Raw genomic sequence first — 8,848 nt, forward strand, 5'->3', positions numbered from 1 at the left:
ATGACGGACAAAAGTGAATTAGAAGCTGAATTGGAGCTTAAGAAGCAAGAGTTGGCCCAAATCAGAGAGTGAAAGAAGAAAGGGGGAAAAAAGGAAACTGATTAGAAGAAGGAAGCAGTTCTCTTGAAAAAAAAGAGAGAAGAGAAGTTGAAGCATTGTTTCAAAACATGGGTCCAACTCCAGAATCCTGTAATGTCCCTCCTCCTATGTCTCCATCCTCCAAATCTGTGAGGACACCAAGTGAAGCCAGAAGCCAAGACTCTGGAGGTGTCTCTGTGGGATCTAGGATGCTGCGTTTGGGATATGGACCCATCAGTTTCTTCAGCTTCATTCAGATTCCGATTTGGGATGAGGACCTATTAAAGTTGGAATGGCTAAATTTACACAAGTAGATTTTCTTCCTCCAGAAATTGTCACATATACAAAGGAAACCCAGACTCCAGTTATGGTTCATCCCAAAGAAGAGGAAGAGGAAGAAGATGATGTTGTGACTCCTAAACTGTCTATTGAACCTGAAGAAGAGAAAACTTTAAAGAAAGATGAAGAAAATGATAGTAAAGCTCCCCTTCGTGAGCAAATTGAAGAAGAAAAACAACAAATTTCACACTCTGAGGAATTTTTAAGTTTCTTTGACCATTCTACAAGAATTGTAGAAAGAACTCTTTCTGAGCAGATTAACATCTTCTTTGACTACAGTGGGAGAGATTTGGAAGACAAAGGAGAGATTCAAGCAGGTGCTAAACTATCCTTAAATCAACAAATTTTTGAGTAGCTGTTGGTCTAAGCATCCTGTGTTAGAGATTTGGTTTGGTTGTCTCAGTATCCAGAGTTACTTGTTGTTCCCTACAATAACAAAGTGAATAAGGAAGACCGTAGAAAAATCGATGCTTTTGAGTTATGGTATTGGGGGAGAATAATGAAAGTGCCATGGGCTGCTAAAAGAACCAACAGATCTGTGTTGGAAGAAGTACAGCCAGAGTGCTTCTTGGAGGCCAGGACGGCCAGACTTTGTCTCTCATACTCTAGACATATTGTCAGGTGGGACCAGTCACTGGAGGAGAGGACATCATGTTTGGTAAGGTGGAGGGTCAGAGAAAAAGAGGAAGATCCCCAGCGAGATGGATTGGCAAAGTGGCAGCATAGCAACAATAGTGAGGGTGGCCCAGGATCAGGCAATGTTTTGTTCTGTTGAGCATAGCTTTGAGTCGTTACCGACTCGATGGCACCTAACAATGACAACATAATAACAATGAAGAGTATGTGTTTCACTTCCAGTCAGCTGTGATATCGGCTACATTTGCAAAATTTCATCCAAATCTAGTTTTGGTGGTACATATTTAGGCCAAATTGTGCTTTGGGATAATCCTAGCAATAAAAGAACTCCACTGTCAGCTGCTGCACCCACGCTCCCTGTATATTGAGTTGATGTAGTTGGACGCAAAATGCTCACAATCTGATTAGCGTCTCTACTGATGGGAAAATTTGTTTCTGGAGCTTGAAATGGCTTTTCCATCCCCAAGAAAGCATGGAGTGGGTTCATATACAGTCAAAGGCAGTAGCTGTGACATCCATGTCCTTCACTGTTGGAGATGTCAACAACTTTGTTGTTGGGAGTGAGGAAGGCTTAATGTACACAGCCTGCCGTCATGGCAGCAAAGCTGGAATCAGTGAGGTGTTTGAGGGACCTCAAGTACCAATCACTGGCATCCATTGTCATGCAGCTATTGGAGCAGTAGATTTCTCGCATCTTTTTGTCCCTTCATCATTTGACTGGACTGTAAAACTTTGGACAACTAAGAATAATAAGCCTTTGTATTCATTTGAAGAGAATTCAGACTATGTTTATGATGTTATATGGTCACCCACCCATCCAACCCTATTTGCCTGTGTGGATGGCATGGGGAGACTGGATTTGTGGAATCTCAATAATGACACAGAGATGCCAACTGCTGGCTTCTCCATGTAAGGTAATCTTGCTCTTAATCATGTAAGGTGGACCCATTCTGGAAGAGAGATTGCTGTGGGTGATTCTGAAGGACATACTGTTATATATGATGTGGGAGAGCCGATTGATGTTACACACAATGATGAATTGGCACAGTTTGGGCAAACCCTCGCAGAAATTAATGCAAACCAAGCTGATGCAGAGGAGAAAGCAGCTACGTGAGTGAACACCTTCTTAATTCCTGAACGGGCATGTGTAGCCATAGTAGATTGATTTAGGGAAGATTCTAATTAGATCCTAAGATTATCTGCATGCTTCTGTCTAAATGATATCAAAAGGAAATTGTGTGGATTCAACTGTGGATTTCATGTCACAAGCAAGACTTATAATGCCCCTTTTTATATAACATGCATCTTGTTTTGGATTTGTGTCATTTTAAATATAACTGACTGACTTTACAACAACAACAAAAAAAACACTCTGTATAGGGTTTATGAGAAGTGACTGGTAGATTTCAACTGCCAACTTTGTGATTAGCAGTCCAGTGCTTATCTACACCAGGACTTCCAAATCATGCAAAATTATTACACTCAATAAATATCTCTGAAAAGCAAATGAATAGATATATTTTGGAGTACAAAGGGATAACTACTATCTTTGTCCAGAGCAAAGGTGGGAAAGCTTTTTTCTGCCAAAATTTGTAATATCATTCACATACAAAATTATCAACTTAAAAATTAGCTTACTATATTTCATCAAATATTTAATTGTTGTTAAGTGCTTTTGAGTCAGTTCCAAATCATAGCGATCCTGTATAAGGCTTTCAAGGAGCAGCTGGAGTTTGAGCCGCCAGCCTTGCAGATCAAACCAAGCTGTGGTCCAGTGCTTATCCCACAACTCATCCCTAATGTGATGGCTGCAACTGCGGTTGCCTTGGCAGGGCCAGACCAAATGAATTCCCAGGCCTTTTATGGCTCATGGGCTGACCGTTCCCCAACCCTAATCTAGAAGGACCAAGAGAAGTTAGACAGAGGCATTTGCAGGAATTTGCCAAGTAACTGTTATCAAAGTGGTCATCCCAAAAGAATGACAAGTTTCCTACCCATTCAGCGTGTCTAAAGCATTTCTTCATTAACTTTAAAATGGTTTGGGATGTCTTGGTGGGCACAGCCATCCTCAAGAAACTTCTGTATTTAAATTCAAGTCCATCCCTATTTGTGCAGCTTATAGGCCAGAGGCTGGCCACAGAAGGTAGAGGCAGGGGAGAGATGTGCAGGGCATGCCACCAATCCTGTTCCCACAGAAATGAGGATTCTCATGTCTACAAATTAGGGAAATCTCAGCAAAAGAAAATCCTTGGGGGAGTTGGAGATTACAAATGAGGGTGTCCCGGTGCCACATTTCCCTGGGGAATTGAGGTTAAATGTGCTAGGACAAGAGTTAAAACAACAGATTAGTGGGTGGAAGTTTATTTTCACCTTTTGGGGCTGCAAAATCTGCAATCTCACTTTGTTCCTATAAAGAGTCACCCCTTTGCCCTGAAGCAAATCACAAAGACACAGTGACAAGATGGAATTTGTTGAATTTTAGCCTTTAAAAAATAATGGTTTTTAGACTAAAGTTATGGGACACTTCCTTATTGTTCTCGCTCTCTTAAATTTTAACAGATATTCATATATAATTGAGACCATCATGATCTGTTCTATGGTCAGAACAGAGAAGGATTTTAACATGATATGATCTGTTCTATGGTCAGAACAGAGAAGGATTTTAACATGATAAAACAGCACCCTCTAGAGGAGAAAAGCTTGTCCTGCACCAAGTCACCCAAAAGAGAATCTGACCACAGAATCCTGGAATTTGAACTCCACAGACATTACAGAAACTAACAAGGCAACAACATGACAGATCTTATCATATTGAGTTCCCTTTGGTCTGATAATGTCCCTTTTTAGGAATTTACTCAAAAGGATTTTTTTCTCAAACAAGGGTTAACTAAGCACCAGGAATTATCAAAGGAGTTGTTACTGTGTGTTATCAAGTCGATTCTGTCTCACAGCCGCAGTATAAGACAGAGTAGAAATGTGTCATGGGGTTCCCTAGTCTGTAGTCTTGGCTGGATAGGATAAGTGCTTGACTCTATAGGGTAAGTACCTGTGAATCGCAAGGTCGGAGGTTCAAGCCCACCAGCAGCTCTATGGGAGAAAGGTGAGGCTTTCTGCACCCACAGCCTGGGAAACCCTATACAGGGTTTGATTCAGAATCAACTCTAAGGCACTTAGCAACAACAACAATCTTTACAGAATAGATTGCTCCATCTCTTTTTTCTATGGAGAAGCTTGTGGGTTCAAACCACCAATGATGTCTTTTAAACTAATTAATGGATATGCACAAAGATTTATTCATTTCTATCAAAAGGATGTTTGTAGTAACAAAAGAATTGAATGAAAAAATTATGTCCAACAGTAGAGAATTTGTTAAGTAGATATAGTTTTATTGATAGTAGGATTATTTGCCTTCCAATGTTGCAAATATTGTAAAGGTGTGGTGCTGTTGGATAAGCACTGACTGATAACCAAAAGATCAGCAATTCAAACCCACTAGCCACTCCTCAGAAATCCTAGACAGAGTCACCATTAGTCAGAACTGATTCGACAGCACATAACAACATTTCCAACAGTCTGAAACCCTCACATTTGTTTTGACTATCAGTGATGCATTTTGGGAATTCACAACTCTGAGTGATATCCCCAGCATCTAAGATACTAACTAGTTTGGGTGGTAAAGAAGAAAAACAAAGAAAACTATCAAGTACTGGTTTTAATGTTTTCATGTTGTACATCCGTAGGCTCCAAAAGAAAATATAGTTGTTAAGGGTGGCTGCCTCCCTTACAGGCTGCAACACAGATCAATATATGTCAATCTACCCAATTTTATACCAAAAACAAAAAACCAGCACCTCTTGAAGGCCTTTATAAAACTTAATAAATTATAAAGATGAGTTTTAAATGTCAGAGTCTATCAACATTACAATTTCATAATTATCAAAAATAGCAGGAGATTAAATTGATAGACATCAATCAGCTGGTCTTATTCATTTATTCAGCAAATATTTATTGAGTGCTTACTACACACAAAGCTTGGAGCTTGACATTGGAGAACAAAACATTGTCTCCATGATTATGGCCTTTACACTTAGTGAGAGTAACTAAACTTGAATGCAAAGTTAGTAGGAGAGATATAATAGACATGGTTCTAGGCACAGCACCTTTGAATCCGCCCTGATTTTGTCCACATCAGTTGCATCCTAAGTGGAAGGGTGGGACATATGACCCTAAACTGAGTCAAATATGCTCATGTTTCTTCCCTGTTTGTAGTGATGGGTTCATAATCTAAGGAAAGCAACTCACAGATAATAAAACACAATTGTTCAAACTTTGATTTGAGCAATTAAAAATGAGTAATCTCTCTTTTCTCTCTGGGCTAAGTGAGAAAAGCTATATGCTTGGAACTGTGGCCGTCATTTTGCCACTATCAGACATAAGATGTTGGGGAACAGAGGCAAGACAAAGGAAACCAGACACTAACACAGAGAGATTAACTGACCCGCCTCAGTTTTACCTGAAACCAGTCGTAATTCCTGAACTTTTATGTTACCTGAGGCAATATTTTCCCAGGTTGAATTGCGCTTCTGTCAAAGCCATCTGAAACGTCCAAATTAATAGGTAAATTTCATCTCACCATAGGAGCTTCCTTCTGGGTACCAGAAAAGGGTTTCCCTGAGAAAATGTCCTATAAACTTAGGAAGATATGTTGTTGTTGTCTTTGTTGTTAAGTGTTGTTGAGTTAGTTCTGTCTGATAGACAGCCCGTAGGGTTTCTAAGGAGCACCTGGTAGGTTTGAGTTGTCGATCTTTCCAGTTAGCAGTTCAGTGCTCATTCTACTGCACTACCAAGAGATAACAGCCAAAAGAGAGGGGACCTGGGCTATTGTAGGTCATATGTGACTAATCAGTTTCATTTATATTGCTATGAGGAAGTGATCATGTGTGCTTTCAATTTCAGATGAGGAAAGTGTTTTGCAGTCCCTGAACAACCCCATAATTATTCATGTGACAGTATGAAACAGTCCATGTGGTAAAGAAGAAAAAAAATTTTTTTAAGACACAAAAGGAATCACAAGCATGTCACATAGAAAACTTGCATATAAGACTCCTATTTCGGATCCCTTTTCCCAGATAAATAGCAGACAGATGGACAAACAAATATTCTCACCACATACTTGCATATGCACATTACTACCTATCCCAGTGGTGCATCATGTTCTAACAAAGGTAAACTATTGGGCCAACTTTCATAGAATGATGAAGGAAATAACATTCCTGAAGTATAGTAATCAGGATACTCTCAGATGTTATCATATAACCATTTCTAAAGAATTTGAAACTACGTATCAAGACTTTTCTAGCTTTTCATTTCCTTAGACTTAGTAAATGCACTTCTAGAAATCTATCATAAGAATGCATGACATGCACCATGTATAATATCAAAGAATTTAAATTATTTAAATTTTCTATATATATATAATTGTTGTTGTTAAATGCCGTCAAGTTAGTTCCGACCCATAGCGACCCACTAGAGGGTTTCCAAGGAGTGACTGGTGAGCTTGAATCACCAACCTTGCAGTTCAAACTGAGTTTTCAGTCTAGCACATTAACCCACAGCAGGACTCCATATATAATATTAGTGTACCTCCAATTGTGGACATACTTTATATGAAATGGTGTTTATCAAAAGTTAGTGACAGACAGTCTGTAACAGCTAGAGCGACAGAAGATACATTTTTAAAGAAAGATCATCAGGAAAAACCCAAAACAAAAATGGCAGTATGATGGGCTACTACAAGAATAAGCAAGTTGTTCACTGTGAAGCCATGAAGGCAAGCAATCAAGTCCCTTCAGAACAAACCACCTCTAAGACTGAAACTCAAAGGTAACACATGAGCAGGCATGTGTGCTTACTGGTGACCACATTGATTTACTGGCGAATGGACTAGGGGGAAAGGCAGCAATGAAGAAATGGGTTGAGTTCAACCACATTCCATTGACTCCCCGTTAACTTGGAGATGAGTGAAAGAAGAGGAAGGGCTGGTTGGTCCAAAGTGTGGTGAGACCTGGGGACACTTGAGACCACGGACAAAGAAAGAGTCACAGAGGGCTAGAGCTAAGAGTGAAGCATCCAGTTGATATGAAGTGAGGGGAGATGCACAAGAACACCCAAACTTGCAGATAGTACCCATTTGACCTAGCCTCAATGGCTTGATAATCAGAACTCAACTAGAGGAAGATTTTTTAAAACATTTTTTAATAAAGGAAACGAGGGTAGATTGCTACAATTTGATGAATTTGACCTATACTCGTGGAGGTTGTTGTTGTTGTTGTCAAATGCCGTCGAGTCAATTCCGGCCCATAGCCACCATGTATGGGGTTTACAAGGAGCAGCTGGTAAGCTTGAACCACTGAACTTGCAGTTCAAATAACTTTGCAGTCTGACGCATTAGCCCACAGCACCACACCAGGATGCTCAAAACACCAACAGAGAGGGAAGGAGTCTTCACATCAAGTATCAATGCTATCCCCTCTGTATACAGGGTAGCTAGGGACCGGCAACATTGGCCACCTAAAATGAGGGGGCAATAAAGGCTTGAAGTGACTGTTTTACAAGGTTTGAAGAGGGCATTTAGTTTAAGAGTGGGGAGGGGGTGGAGAGAAAGAGTCTCCACTGAATAGTTTTCATCTTGTCTAGATGGGTCTGGTGAAAAGAGATGGGGATGAGATTCTTTTGATTCAATAGTGAGTAATTGTTATCATGACTAATTGCGACTGTCATAATTGTAAAGGTAGACGTTTTGTAACAAAAATGGGGGAGTAGTTAATCTTACAGTCCAGAAACAGAGGACCCTAAGACCATCAAGGGAGATGAGCACAAGCGAAATGCAGATCCTAGCCAGAGAGGCAGCGACACCAGAGATAGAGACAGCGACACCAGAGATAGAGGCAGAGATGGGGACGTGGAGAGAGGGAGCAGCTGAGGACTCTAGAGTCATGGAAAGAGAGGGACAGCTGGTTGTCAGGAGGTGGTTTAAATTATTATATATGCCTGAGTGTTAAAAAAAAAAAAAAGAGCTAAAAAGAAATTGAGAGAAATATTGTTAACTGATGGTACATGGAGGTGATTATAACCATTGTAATGAAACAGAGTACATGATTTGTTGAATGTAAAACTGATGATCTGCCCTGTAAACTTTCACTCAATTTACAATAAAAACTTTAAGAGAAAAAAAAAATTAATGACAGCATACATTGTTGCTGTCATAAATGGAAAGAGTGAAATGTTGTTGTTAAGTGCTGTCAAAGTTGTATCTGACCCATAGCGACCCTATGTAGGGTTTCCAAGGAATGGCTGGTGAGCTTAAACTGCCCGACCTTGTGGTCCAAACTGACTTTGCAGTCCAGCAAATTAACCCACAGCACCTCACCAGGACTCCAAGAGTGAGATACATATTTTTATGTGCATCATTATCTTGATCTTGGGAAAACTATGTCAGCTCATTTCAACTTCTTTATTGCTTCATTCTAATTTACAGAACTAAATTGGAAATTGATTAAGTGTACTTCTCAGTGAGACTAATCTTAGCTTTTCTTGTATGGTCCAAGATGTCCACTCAATTCTTCCCTCAACTATTATCTAAATATTCAACTTTATGGGTGGTTTTATTTGTGTCAGAAGCCTTGACAGTGACTGACCAGCTGCTAAACAGATCGATCTAACCTAAGGAACACTGTAGGATAAGCACTGGAATGCTAACCTCAACATCAACTTTTTTTAATGTTTTATTGTGAAT

At 39.8% G+C, this 8,848-nt stretch overlaps 1 pseudogene; it reads left to right on the forward strand.

The window, feature by feature from the left end:
• Positions 1 to 2,167, forward strand: LOC102815725 (annotated as a pseudogene).
• The last annotated feature ends 6,681 nt before the right edge of the window (positions 2,168 to 8,848 follow it).

This window comes from Chrysochloris asiatica, unplaced genomic scaffold (assembly GCF_000296735.1).
Source record: "Chrysochloris asiatica unplaced genomic scaffold, ChrAsi1.0 scaffold00067, whole genome shotgun sequence".
Classification (NCBI taxonomy): Eukaryota; Metazoa; Chordata; class Mammalia; order Afrosoricida; family Chrysochloridae; genus Chrysochloris; species Chrysochloris asiatica.